This window comes from Diplotaxodon limnothrissa, linkage group LG16 (assembly GCF_057381915.1).
Source record: "Diplotaxodon limnothrissa isolate DT_005_m linkage group LG16, D_limnothrissa_male_GT1.1, whole genome shotgun sequence".
Taxonomy (NCBI): Eukaryota; Metazoa; Chordata; class Actinopteri; order Cichliformes; family Cichlidae; genus Diplotaxodon; species Diplotaxodon limnothrissa.
The window spans coordinates 19,016,036-19,028,806 of NC_140611.1; positions in this window are offsets into that span (position 1 = coordinate 19,016,036).

Here is a 12,771-nt window from a genome sequence, read left to right on the forward strand (position 1 = left end):
AGAGGGTTGGTGTGACAGAGGTGGATGCTAGAGACAGGGTGAGATGGAGGCAGATCAGTTGTGGCAACCCCTAAAGCAGAGGTGGGCAATCTCAGTCCACGAGGGCCGGTGTCTCTGCAGGTTTTAGATCTCACCTTGGCCTCTGGAGAACTTCAGGACATGTTGAGGAGCGAATTTAGCCATTTAAATCATCAGCTGTGTTGGTTCGAGGACACATCTAAAACCTGCAGGGACACCGGCCCTCGTGGACTGAGATTGCCCACCCCTGCCCTAAAGGGAGGTCAAGAAGGAAAAAAAAAAAGGAGAGGAGCCTACATTTCTTGTTTAAATCACATAAGCAATAGTTAGTTGTTGTTTTCAGGTATCTGAGTCAGCAGATCCTTGAAACAAACTATATTTAATTCAGGTAATGTTCCTTGTTTGTAACAGTTAATAAGATCACAACCAATAATGGTAAATGTCAACTTTTAATTCTACTTCTGATTTGTCTCAGCTGATATCAATTTAGGCTTTAATAAAAGACAAACCATATAACAGAGTCCTTTAACAATTTGATATAACACCAGATTTAATTGTGCTCTCAGGAGTCAGAATTACAAAAAATAATCATTTTGTGAAATCTTTTATCAGTTGCCAAAATAGAATCAGTTGAAGCAAAAAGATGCCAAAAGTTATTTGTTATCATAAAAACTAATTTTTTTAAAAAGGACATCCATGATTCAGCTGACTCTGTGTTAGGAATGATCCCAGAAATAAGATTTGTGGAAACTAGAGATGCTATTATCTTGGGATGTTCTGATTTCTGATTTCTATCTAAGTGTGACTGGCAGGTTGTCTTTCTAAGAACTATAGCTGACAGCATATACAAGCAAACATCATCGGTCCTTCAGTGCAAAATGTAAAATTTTATTTAATAATGCTGGATTCCGGTTCCTGGGCGGTCAATCCGTGCATCTCTAATAGAAGCATCTAAACTGTATAATTCCCTTAGCATGATCTATCACGGCGAAATTCAGTTTTCAATCATTAATGCATTTGCTTAAGTCCTAAACAAGACGTAAACTCTGTGCTGTTTACTACCACATTTCTTCAATAATTTAGCATTAGGAAGGTTCCCAGACTGCTGTGCCGCACAGGATAATGTGCATAATTTGTTTAAAGAAAACCGTGAAATTTCTCAAAAACTGTCTGCATTCTGTGTTTTGTAGACTTTTGAAAGGCATCCTTTCAGAGACAAGAAAATTACACAGAGGACATTCACATGACTGGACTGGCACCACTAGGTCATTAGAAGCAGCTGATCTCACTTCACTGAAATAGAATAGAATAGAATTCAACTTTATTGTCATTGCACATGCACAGGTACAGGGCAACGAAATGCAGTTTGCATCCATCCAGAAGTGCTTTAGTGATATAGATATATTACAATATATATTAGCAATAATATAGATATGTGAGTATATTACAGAAATGGGTCTATTATGGTATGTTATAATGTACACGGTATGAAGTATGTTGTGAATATTCTATAACTATAAGTATGTACAGGCTGTAGTGAGTACAAGCTATGTACAGGATATGAACAGGATATAAATATGAAAAACTATACAGAATATGAAATAAATAACTTTACAGAATCTGGGATATACAGCTATACAGAAATGGGAACTATGCAAGTTGTAAACAGTTGTAGGATTAAAGATTATCGAATGTACAGAATGATTATTTACACAGAGCTATACAGTAGTGCAGTTAAGATAAGTGAGGGTGTAGATAGTTTCTACAGAGGCTATATAAAGTGCTAGTGGTTGTGAGTGGTGGTTCAGTCCATGTTATTATTGTGTTTGAGGGTACAGTTGTCCATTGTGGGGGTGTGTATGTTCAGTCCATGAGTTTAACGTGGGTCAGATGTCAGGAGGCAGAGTTCAGGAGTCTGACAGCTGTGGGGAAGAAGCTGTTCCGGTACCTGGTGGTCTTAGTCCGGAGGCTCCTGTGGCGCCTCCCAGAGGGCAGGAGGGTGAAGAGTCCATGTGATGGGTGACTGGGGTCTTTGATGATTTTCCCAGCCCTTTTCAGACACCGCTTCCTGTAGATGTCTTTTATGGCAGGAAGTGGTGCTCCGGCGATGCGCTGGGCAGTTTTCACGACCCTCTGCAACGCCTTCCGGTCCGAGGCAGAGCAGTTCCCGTACCAGACTGTTATACAGTTGGTCAGGATGCTCTCGATGGTGCAGCGATAGAAGTTCACCAGGATGTCTGAGGACAGGTGGTTCTTCCTCAGAGTCCTCAAGAAGAAGAGGCGCTGGTGAGCCTTCTTGACCAGCTTGGAGCAGTTGGTCGTCCAGGTGAGATCCTCGGAGATGTGGACTCCCAGGAACTTGAAGCTGCTCACACGCTCCACAGCCGTCCCCTTAATGTGGATGGGTGGATGTGGGTCAGCATTCCTCCTGTAGTCCACGATGAGCTCCTTGGTCTTCTCGGTGTTAAGCAGCAGGTTGTTTCTGTCGCACCACTCAGCCAGACGATCCACCTCCTCCCTGTAGGCGGCCTCATCGTTGTCACTGATGAGGCCAATCACCGTGGTGTCATCTGCAAACTTAATGATGGTGTTGGAACCATCAGCAGGTCTGCAGTCGTGGGTGAAGAGGGAGTAGAGGAAAGGGCTCATCACACAGCCTTGTGGTACACCGGTGTTCATTGTGATGGTAGATGAGCAGCGGTTATCCAGCCGGACATGTTGGGGGCGGTTGGTCAGGAAGTCCAGTAACCATTTGCAGATGAGGGAACTGATACCCAGGTCTGTCAGTTTCCTGATGAGTTGTGAGGGGTGGATTGTATTGAATGCTGAACTGAAGTCTATAAACAGCATTCTGGCGTAGGTGTTGTTGTTGTCCAGGTGTGAGAGGACAGAGTGCATTGCGATGGAGACTGCATCCTCTGTGCTCCTGTTCCGGCGGTATGCGAATTGGTGGGGGTCCAGGGTGGGGGGGAGACAGGATTTGAAGTGTGCTAGGACCAGTCGCTCTAAGCACTTAGTGATGATGGGGGTGAGTGCTACTGGGCGGTAATCATTGAGGCAAGATGGGTTGGAGTTTTTGGGTATCGGGACGATGGAGGTGGATTTGAAGCAGGCCGGTACCACAGCGTGGGCCAAGGACAGATTGAATATGTCTGTGAGCACTCCTGCAAGCTCCCCAGAACACGCTCTGAGAACACGCCCGGGGATGCCATCAGGGCCTGCAGCCTTGTGGACATTGATCCTGCTCAGCACCGCTCCTACATCGGTGGGGGAGAGAGTCATAGGTTGGTGGTCTGGCGTCATGTCTGCTTTGGTTGTGGTTGTGGGGTTCCCTCGCTCAAAACGAGCATAAAAGTTGTTGAGCTCGTTGAGGAAGGAGACATCAGAGGATGCGGGGGAGGGTTTGGTGGTCCTGTAGTCTGTGATGGATGAAAGCACCCAGAGAAGAAAAATCATCAAATTGTAGTTTCAATTATTTAATTTTTAAATATTAGGAACCTTAAAATATATTGAAGATTGAAGAGAAATCAAGTTAAAGTGAGAATGTGCTGTCTTTTCACCATTCACAGCTGAGCAGGTCAGTCAATGAGTCTGTGTCCTAATCAAATATCTCAAATAAAAACAGAAAACAGCTCAAGCAGAAATCATTTATTTGGATGGTTTTCCCTCATCATGAAAAAATACTCAACTAAAACATAACAAACAAACAAAAAAAGTACTCTTGTTGTTCCCTTCACCCACTGGAGAGTCACAAAAGACCAATATTAGATAGCACAATACAAAAACTGCTGTCTTCACTGCGCTGACTGATAACAGGAGTGTGAACCGTGAAATCCCCAAGATGCAAAGTAAAAAAAACAAATACAATAAAATAAAATACAATAAAATAAAATAATAAAACACTTTAGATGGACATTTAAAACTGTAGACTGAGACACAGTGCTGCATAATTATATCTTTACAGGTTGAACAACCTGCATCAAGCGGTATGCATGATTACAACGATACATGCAGAGTACACTTATAGATGATATTATTTGGCAAAGTGCTTTGATGAACTCACAGTTGAGGTCATTAACTGTTACTGTAGTGCATAATATCATTGACACATTTATTTCATTTGTTTTGCAGATTTCAAGTGAGGACCTGCTTTAAACCTACGGCCCAAAATCTGCTCCAAAACCAGTGCCATGCTAGTTACTGTGATTGCTGCAAGGGCCTGCTTGCGTTTTTTTTTTTTCCATTACCAAAATGTATGCCTTGGTTTTACTCGTAGCTGTGCATCAGTCATTGATGGGGTACAGTGAAATTTCTGGACTGGCTAATGCCGGCCAAAACTACTGCTAAACTGAAAAAGTTGTCCAAACAGCACAAACAGCCACCTTTTTGTTATTCTACAAAGATGTTTTCCTCAGGAAGTCATAAATAATACCAGCAGCTATTGAAGTCTGTCGTGGTCCCAAGGTTTTAAGCTGTTGTAGTTTTGAGGAATGATTTATATTTGAGCTTTACCAAATTTTTTGTTAATGGTGTCATTTTCTATTTCCTTATGCTTCTACGTTTTGTTACCTGTTCACCTTTAGATTTCGTTTCCCTTTCCTGTCTGTTCTATCCTAGTCTTGTATCTGTGTTGTAATCCTTCAGTCTGTTCTCTGTATTTTTGTCTTTCTTGTTCCCCAGTTTAGTTGTTTGAAGTTAATCTTTTATTCTCATTCATTTGTGGCTCTCTTCCTGTTTTATTTTGGTTGTTTTTAACCCTCTGGTTCTCTGTCAAGCTTCACTTCCTCTTGTGTTAGTTGCCCTCAGCTGTGTGCTCACCTGCTTTCTTTCCACTCATTATATTGTGAGTATATATATTGGCTGTATCCCAATTCAGGGTTTGCAGCCTTAAAGTACGCAGCCTCAACGGTCCTCAAGGGCCGCTTACTTAAAGACCGCTAAGGCCGGAAGTGCGAGGCTTGTGAAATGGGATGGTCTAGCCTCCGTTGTGCTGCCCAGGTTGCCTAGCAACCATGATACTAACAGCTGGAAACGTGTCATACAGCTTTGTTTGACAGAAATGAAGGAGAAAATCTTTTGTTCATTTGTTTGTTTGTTTCTACATGAGCTTTGATCATTCTCTGATTAAGGTCAGCTATTGAACGGCGTATATTTTAAAGTAAAGGCTTTAAAACCAGCACAAACGTCACTAATGTCACATAACTTTGCCGACATGTGGCCAACAGTAATGTTTTAACGTTCTTCGTTATTAAACATTTGCACATAAATAAGTCACATAATATTCAGTACTTAGTTTACTATGTTACTCTTCGGGCGCCCCTCATCCGCTGTTTTTTTTTTCAGCAAAATTATCCACACCCACCGCCGCGCTATGCATTCTGGGATATGTTGGGCCACGAAGTCTACACCGCCACGTCCTTAAAATTCAGGGAAATGAAGGACGCATTTGAGGGCCGCATTTCGAGCAGCCTTCGAATTGGGACAGCCTTAGTCGCGTCGCTGTGACGTAATCGGCCTTAAAATGCGGCCTTTAAGGCTGCAGACCCTGAATTGGGATACAGCCATTGTCTGTGTCTCTCCTTGTCCTTTGTTACGCTGCCTCTCATAGTTACCCAGCAACTATCTTGGATTTTGCTTTCTGTTAAGAAGCAGGATTGAAGCTGATGTTGATTTAGTTCATTCCTGGTTCCCAAGTCTAGCATCTGGGTTCACATTCTGCCTGTCACACAGCTAACAAAGTGTCCATATTGGACACGCAAAAGGCTTCAGATGTGGAAGATTCTAATCTGGAGAAATATTCTCACCGTGCAGCTACGTGAAGTACTCTGTGTCTGTAAAAGCACCTGCAGGGACCAAAATGATGCCCACTCACTGGCGATGAATGCCTCTGTGCTCTATGCTATTGCTGCAGTTTAACGGTAACCAGAGACCTGGTTTAAGACAGGCTAATGTGTCCCCACATGCACGTCTGTCAGCTATTGTCTAGAAAAGCTCAGGGCTGTAGTGCATGTGTCGAAATGGCTCATGACAGTGTTGCAGGGAGCCAGTACCCGGGTGAACAGCTTAAAATATAATTCAGCCATCACTGTTTTTATTTACAGCTGTGCATTTTTACTGAGTGGTCAAGATGCCGTCTTTGAAAAAGATCTGTCATCATGTTGTTGAAACATCTCTATCGGAACAATGAGATTACTTATAGCCTAAGAAAGAAAAATACCCAGGGACAGTCACACCAACAGCTTGTAAAATAAAAATCAACAGCAGAACCAAGTGGGAACTTTTAGGCACAGCTGGCCCTCAGCTGCTGCCACCACACCACCAATCCCAATCTTCTTTTTGTTTCCCACCTACACATTGGATCTATATTGAAGGCAGGGAGGGCTTGGCATTGCATGCCAGAGTGCCAACATATCAGCTGCCTGCAAGAGATAGAATTAGTAAGAAAAATGCAGAGACAGGGGTCCAGCTTTTTACTCAGTGAGTCTGCAGCAATCTCATTGAGTAACATGACAGAAACACAGAAATCTTTGTCCATGAAATTTGTTGGAGAAAGTCTGAAATATAGGGTAACAGAAGTAAAGTAAGAGTTAAAGCACACAGAGCAGAGTCTGATTGGTGGGAGAGAAAATCACCAAGCTGAGCAATAAAGACAGAATTAAGTCTGACAGCGTGGGAAAATTGAAGTGACACCCAAGAATGCAGGCAGATGAGTGAATACAGATCTTCCTTATTGAATATATAATTTTCAAACTTTATCTGATTGAAGTGCAGACTTTCAGCCTTAATGCAAAGGGCTTTTGCAAAAAACACAATATATGCATCCTTTTAGAAATTATAGGCGTTTTATACAAGTATTAGTGATTTACAGTGCAAATAGATAACAATAAGTGCAAGAGTGACTCAAGAGTTTCTCATGGCAAACAACTGGATATTCTTCAATGGCCAAGTTAATCACCTGATCTTAATCCAACTGGACATGCCTTTCAGTGATTAGATGCAACATGAATGCAGAAACCCCCACAAGTGGCAACAAGTGAGGAATTACAGAATTTTATATTGTGAGTCTTTGATTTCAGATTCGGAAGGAATTTTCCACCATGTGATGAAAATAATTGTTTATATTTAGAGATGTAATTATGTTAGTTAGTTCGTTTACTTCGGAGTCTCTGAAAATGTTTGTAATTCGTAAAGAGCCGAGGCAAAAGTTTTGATTGTTTGTACAGAGGAAAAACTACAAAAATTGTGTCTTTGTTGAAAAAATGATGGGTCTAATTGTATTCATGCTTTCCTTACAAAATGTTTGATATCAAATGCACATAGGCAAGAGACATGTGCCCCAAACATGTCACAGGAACATCTAGCAAATTACAGAGGAAAGCAGATGATCATAGAAATTTGTCCATGTCATTTCATACAGTAGAAGTATGAAACAAAGAGAAAACATCAGCATCTAAATAAGGTGTCAGGTCGCTGCTAGGTTTGAAACTATGAGGTGCCGTAAGGGACATTATTACTGAAACGCTCTCACACACACACACAACTGAAACGCTCTCACACACACACAACTGAAACGCTCTCACACACACACAACTGAAACGCTCTCACACACACTACTGAAACGCTCTCACACACACTACTGAAATTTTAGCTCTCACACACACACTACTGAAATTCACTCACGCACTCCACTGAAACCAGAGGCATTTCCACTGAACAGGAAGTTGTTTCCTGACAAGGAAACTGATGGAAAAAGTGGTATATTTCAAAACACTACAAGAATGTCTACTCGGCAACCTGCTAGTACAGCAGTCCCCAACCTTTTTTGCGCCATGTAAACGATATAAAAATAGAAAAACGATAAATACCATGAAAACCATAAATTTCAAACTCAAGCCTCAACTCTCGCGACCCGGTACCAAACGACTCACAGACCGGTACTGGTCCAGGACCTGGGGGTTGGGGACGGCTTGTAGCCTAAGTGAAGCAGCCGCATTACTTAACAATATTTTAGCTTCCTTGAATCAAGGAATGGATTCGAGGTGCAACAGGGAATTCGGCAAGTATGTCTTGTTTCCCCTAAGCTTTTTATATTGGCAACTCAGTTGTTAACACTATTAATCAAAAATTCTAACGACATACAAGGAATATCAATTTTTAAAGACTTCAAAATAAGTCAATTCACAGATGATACATCTATTTTTTTGAAAGATAAATACATGGTAGAGAAAACTAAAGCTTCTCGTTTATCTCTCAGTATCAAAAAATGTGAACTTCTCCCGATTCATACAAGCTCTGACTCCTCAATAACTTTGGTTAGAGTTGAATCTAAAGTTAAATATATAGGGCTGATAATATCTAAAAAACCCAATTAGCAGAAAAGACACCAATATTTCTAACTGTATCATGGAGATGAAGAAATATATTGTTAAGTAATGCAGCTGTCTCACTAAGGTCCAGAATCGATTCGTTCCACGATTCAATTCAATTCGATTTGATTCTGGGAAATTTTGACAGTCAGAAATATTATAATTCAGATCAGTACATTTACATATTTTTGTATCTAAAAAAAGGAAGCTGACACACACAAGACTTTATCACAGGTGTGAGCATCACAGCAGATGCCTTTGTGTCAAAGTAGCTGAAGATAAAACACAGAAAAACATGAAGGTGATTTTTCCTGGCCTGGGATTTTATAAAAAATATTCTGCAGTAGGCCTATCAAAAACAAAAGAAAACCATTAATCAACATATGAACATATGAACTCTGAAGTTGCAGAGGTTTTATTAGAGACACGGCTAACGTTTTGCATTTTGCATGATTTTAAAAAGTTTAAATTTGTTCAGTATTGAACGGCAGAAATTAGGTTTTCTTTGTAGGAAAACGAAAAGAGAAGACAGTGGCCGACTGCGCTGTAAACAACGGTAGACTTGTGCGTAACAAGCAAGCGAATAATGCAGAAGACAGATTTTTAGATGGGAAACTGTTCTTGAAGTACAGAGAGAGAGAGAGAGAGAGAGAGAGAGAGAGCTGTGCATGACTTGTGGTTTTATCGTGGTGGAAGCAAAACAGTAAATGTCAGAGGGAATTCATGACGATGTTTATGTGAAGCACAGTTTGGATCTTCTTTTGCTGCTGGTTCAGTCAATATTGTTTGGAGAGAGATAAAACTACAGCTTTAGAATCGGCGCAAAAACGGCGTGAAAACAAAGCGCGGACCTGCCGACAGATCAGATTCAGCGAGCTGTCGGCTTTCAGCCCCGACCGTGTCCGTGCTGTCGGGTGAGAAAGGCGACACTGATTCTGATCCGCGGGTCCACGCTGTGTGTTTACGTCTGTTGTTTGGTAAGTGTGGAAATTTTGTGAGGTTTCACCTGAGATTCTGGCATTTCGGGCAAAATAAATTTATATTAAAAAATCGATTGAGGATTTTAATGATTTCACGTTATCCAAACCAGAATCAATTTTAATCGATAAATCGATTATAAAAACCCACCCCTAACTAGCAGGTTGCTGAGTATACATCTGTGTAGTGGTTTGTTTGAAATCTAACACTTTTTCCTTCAGTTTCCTTGTCAAGAATTAACTTCCTGTTCAACTGAAATGCCTTGGTTTTTCAGTAGTGTGTGTGAGAGCGTTTCAGTTGTGTGTGACAGCGTTTCAGTAATGTCCCTTACGGCAGCGGTCCCCAACCCCCGGGCCTCGGACCGGTACGTGAGTCGTTTGGTACCGGCCGCGAGAGTTGAGGCTCAGGTCTGAAATTTATGGTTTTCATGGTTTTTATTGATTTTCAGCGTTATTTTGTTATCGTTTTTATCGTTAACTTTTTTCCTGGGTCTTTTCACATGTGTTATGAATAAATCTTCTTTTTCGGTACCGGTACTAGTTTTATTTTGTTGTATTTATCCGCGACACCTTAAAGGCCGGTCCGTGAAAATATTGTCGGGCATAAACCGGTCCGTGGCGCAAAAACGGTTGGGGGCCGCTGCCTTACGGCACCTCATGTCACGGCTGCCGAGGCAAGCCGTGTGGAGTTGGGAGAAGGACCCAAGATGCAGGCAGTGGATGAGATGCTGGTGAGGTTTATTTACAGAGATGTAGTGGCAAACAAGCAGTGGGGCATAACAAATAACTGAAGACACCTAAACTGGGAGAACTAAAAAATAACAGACCTGGGAGCATACGACAACGGGATGAGAAGCAGAGAGCCGCAGACGAGGAACGGGACACCGAGTAATACAGACAAACCAGCAACAGGCAGGAGAACACACAGGGGTTAAATACACACACCAGTAATCAGGGGATGAGAGACAGGAGGGCAACACAGCTGGGAGGAATCGCAGCTGACGGGACAGGGGAAATGTAAACTGAACACACTCACATCAGACAGAGACCTTCACAATAAAGCAGGAAACTCAAACACGGGGAACCAACCAAGACACAGAACTAAACAGACAGCTTCACAAACAGACGGGTTGACACCATAGACAGACAGAGACACAGACGCAGACTCAAAGGCAGACCGAAGATAACACATAGAACTCAAACAATAATAATCATCATCATAATAAACTAGAAAATTATAATAAACTAAAAGCGCTGGGTCACCGACCCAGGACCATGACACCTCATATGAAACATCCCACCAATCCCAACAGAGATTTACCCGTCTGGGAACATAACTCCAGGCTAAATGACTGAGGATTTGCCCCGTCATATATATAGAAGCATGTCAGTACAATGGCACAGAATGAAGAAAGAGAGAAAACATGTGCAGAAGGTTTTTAATCAGCGTTTCAAACTGAGTGTCTGATGACAAGGAAAACTACTATAGTTTCCTAGCTTAAATCATAAAATTGTAATATATATATATATATATATATATATATATATCCATCCATCCATCCATCCATCCATCCGCTTATCCTTTTCAGGGTCGCGGGGGGCGCTGGAGCCTATCCCAGCTGTCATAGGGCGAGAGGCAGGGTACACCCTGGACAGGTCGCCAGTCTGTCGCAGGGCTAACACATAGAGACAGACAACCATTCACACTCACATTCACTCGCACATTCACACCTAGTGGCAATTTGGATTATCCAATTAACCTATCCCCACAATATATATATATATATATATATATATATATATATATTGTGATGGCATGCCACACATGGTAAGCTCCACACCTCATCACCCGTTGATTCACTTTAGTTTAATTTACAGTCACTACTTTAAAATATTCTATTTATTGTTCAATATCGTTTCTTTATTAAATGTATTCATTTTTCCATCACACCTTCCAATGTTTATATGGCGTGCACACATATTAACCTTGCAAGGTCAAAGCTCTGTTTTGTTATATTAATACATCTTTCTTTGTTTGAGTTACCTGGGGGTTGGTGTCTCCTCCTGTCTGGCAAAAGGTGTGGCAAAGGGCTGGGAGACCTGAAGTACTGCTGACAGCCTAATTGGATTGCACCACATGCTTCATTGCCTGGGGGGTGTTTCATGTTTGTTTAAATGTTTTGTATTAGTTGGTTATATGGCAGCCATCTTGTTTTCCCCCGTGTGTGTCATTTGGTTTAGCTAAACCAGTATTTAAGTCCCCCTGTGTGTCATTTCAGCAGGTCAGTTTACCATATGTTTGTTTGAGGTTTTGTTAATTATTATCTTGAGTTTAGTCTGTTGAGTTGACCTCTTTTATTGGTCTGCCTGTTTAAGTTTTGGCTTTGTTAAATATATTTTCATATTTTTGGGTCAAAACCCGTTTTTTTGAATTAAAACCACCGGTGTCCTTTATGCTTTACTGCTTGGTCCCTGACAATTGGTGGCAGCGGTGGGATCATCCAGTATTGGACACAGGTCTTTTTTCTTTTTCTTTTTTTCTTTCTTCTGTTTTTCCCCATGAGGAGGAAGAATGCATCGTGGTGGCAAGAATGAAAAGAAAAAGGGATCTGCTCAGCAAACCTGCAAAGAGGAGGAAAATGGAGCCTCAGGAGTCACTGAAGTTGTGGAGAGAGTTGAAAAGGAGCCTACTTTGTCTGATCTAGTCAATATGCTACATGCTCACATGGAACAACAGGACATCCGGGATGCAAAACAGAGTGAGTTAAATGCACGACAAGAACAGCGATTTAAAGCCTTTCAACATCAGTTTAGACTTTTGCAGTCAGAAATCCAAGTCAGAACATCACCATCAGATTCTGCAGAAGCTCGCTCTGAATCATTAGTTTGATATTCATCCTTCTTCCTCTGTTCAGCAGGCCCAGGCTGAACCAGTTATGACTAATTCCAATCCAGCCATTTCACCAGCATTTCAGTTTCCCCTACAAATAGAGGGCAGATTGGAAAGATTAACTGAAGCTGATGATATTGAACATTTCCTGATCACATTTGAACGTATGGCTACAGCTTATCGATGGCAGAAGTCAGATTGGGTTTTTCATTTGATACCCTTGCTTACTGGTAAAGCTAGAGGTGCCTATGTTCACATGGACATTGATGATTCATTAGACTATGATAAAGTGAAATCAGCTATTCTGTCAAAATATGACATTAACCCTGAAACATAGAGGCAAAGATTCAGATCCCTGGACATTCAACCAGATCAAAGCCCTCGTGAGCTATATGCGAGACTGAAGGAGCTTTATGGGAAATGGATCCAGCCAAAGGGTAAAACTATTCATGACATTGGTGAAACTATAATCTTGGAGCAGTTTCTCAGAATGTTATCTCCTGAGCTTCAGGTTTGGATC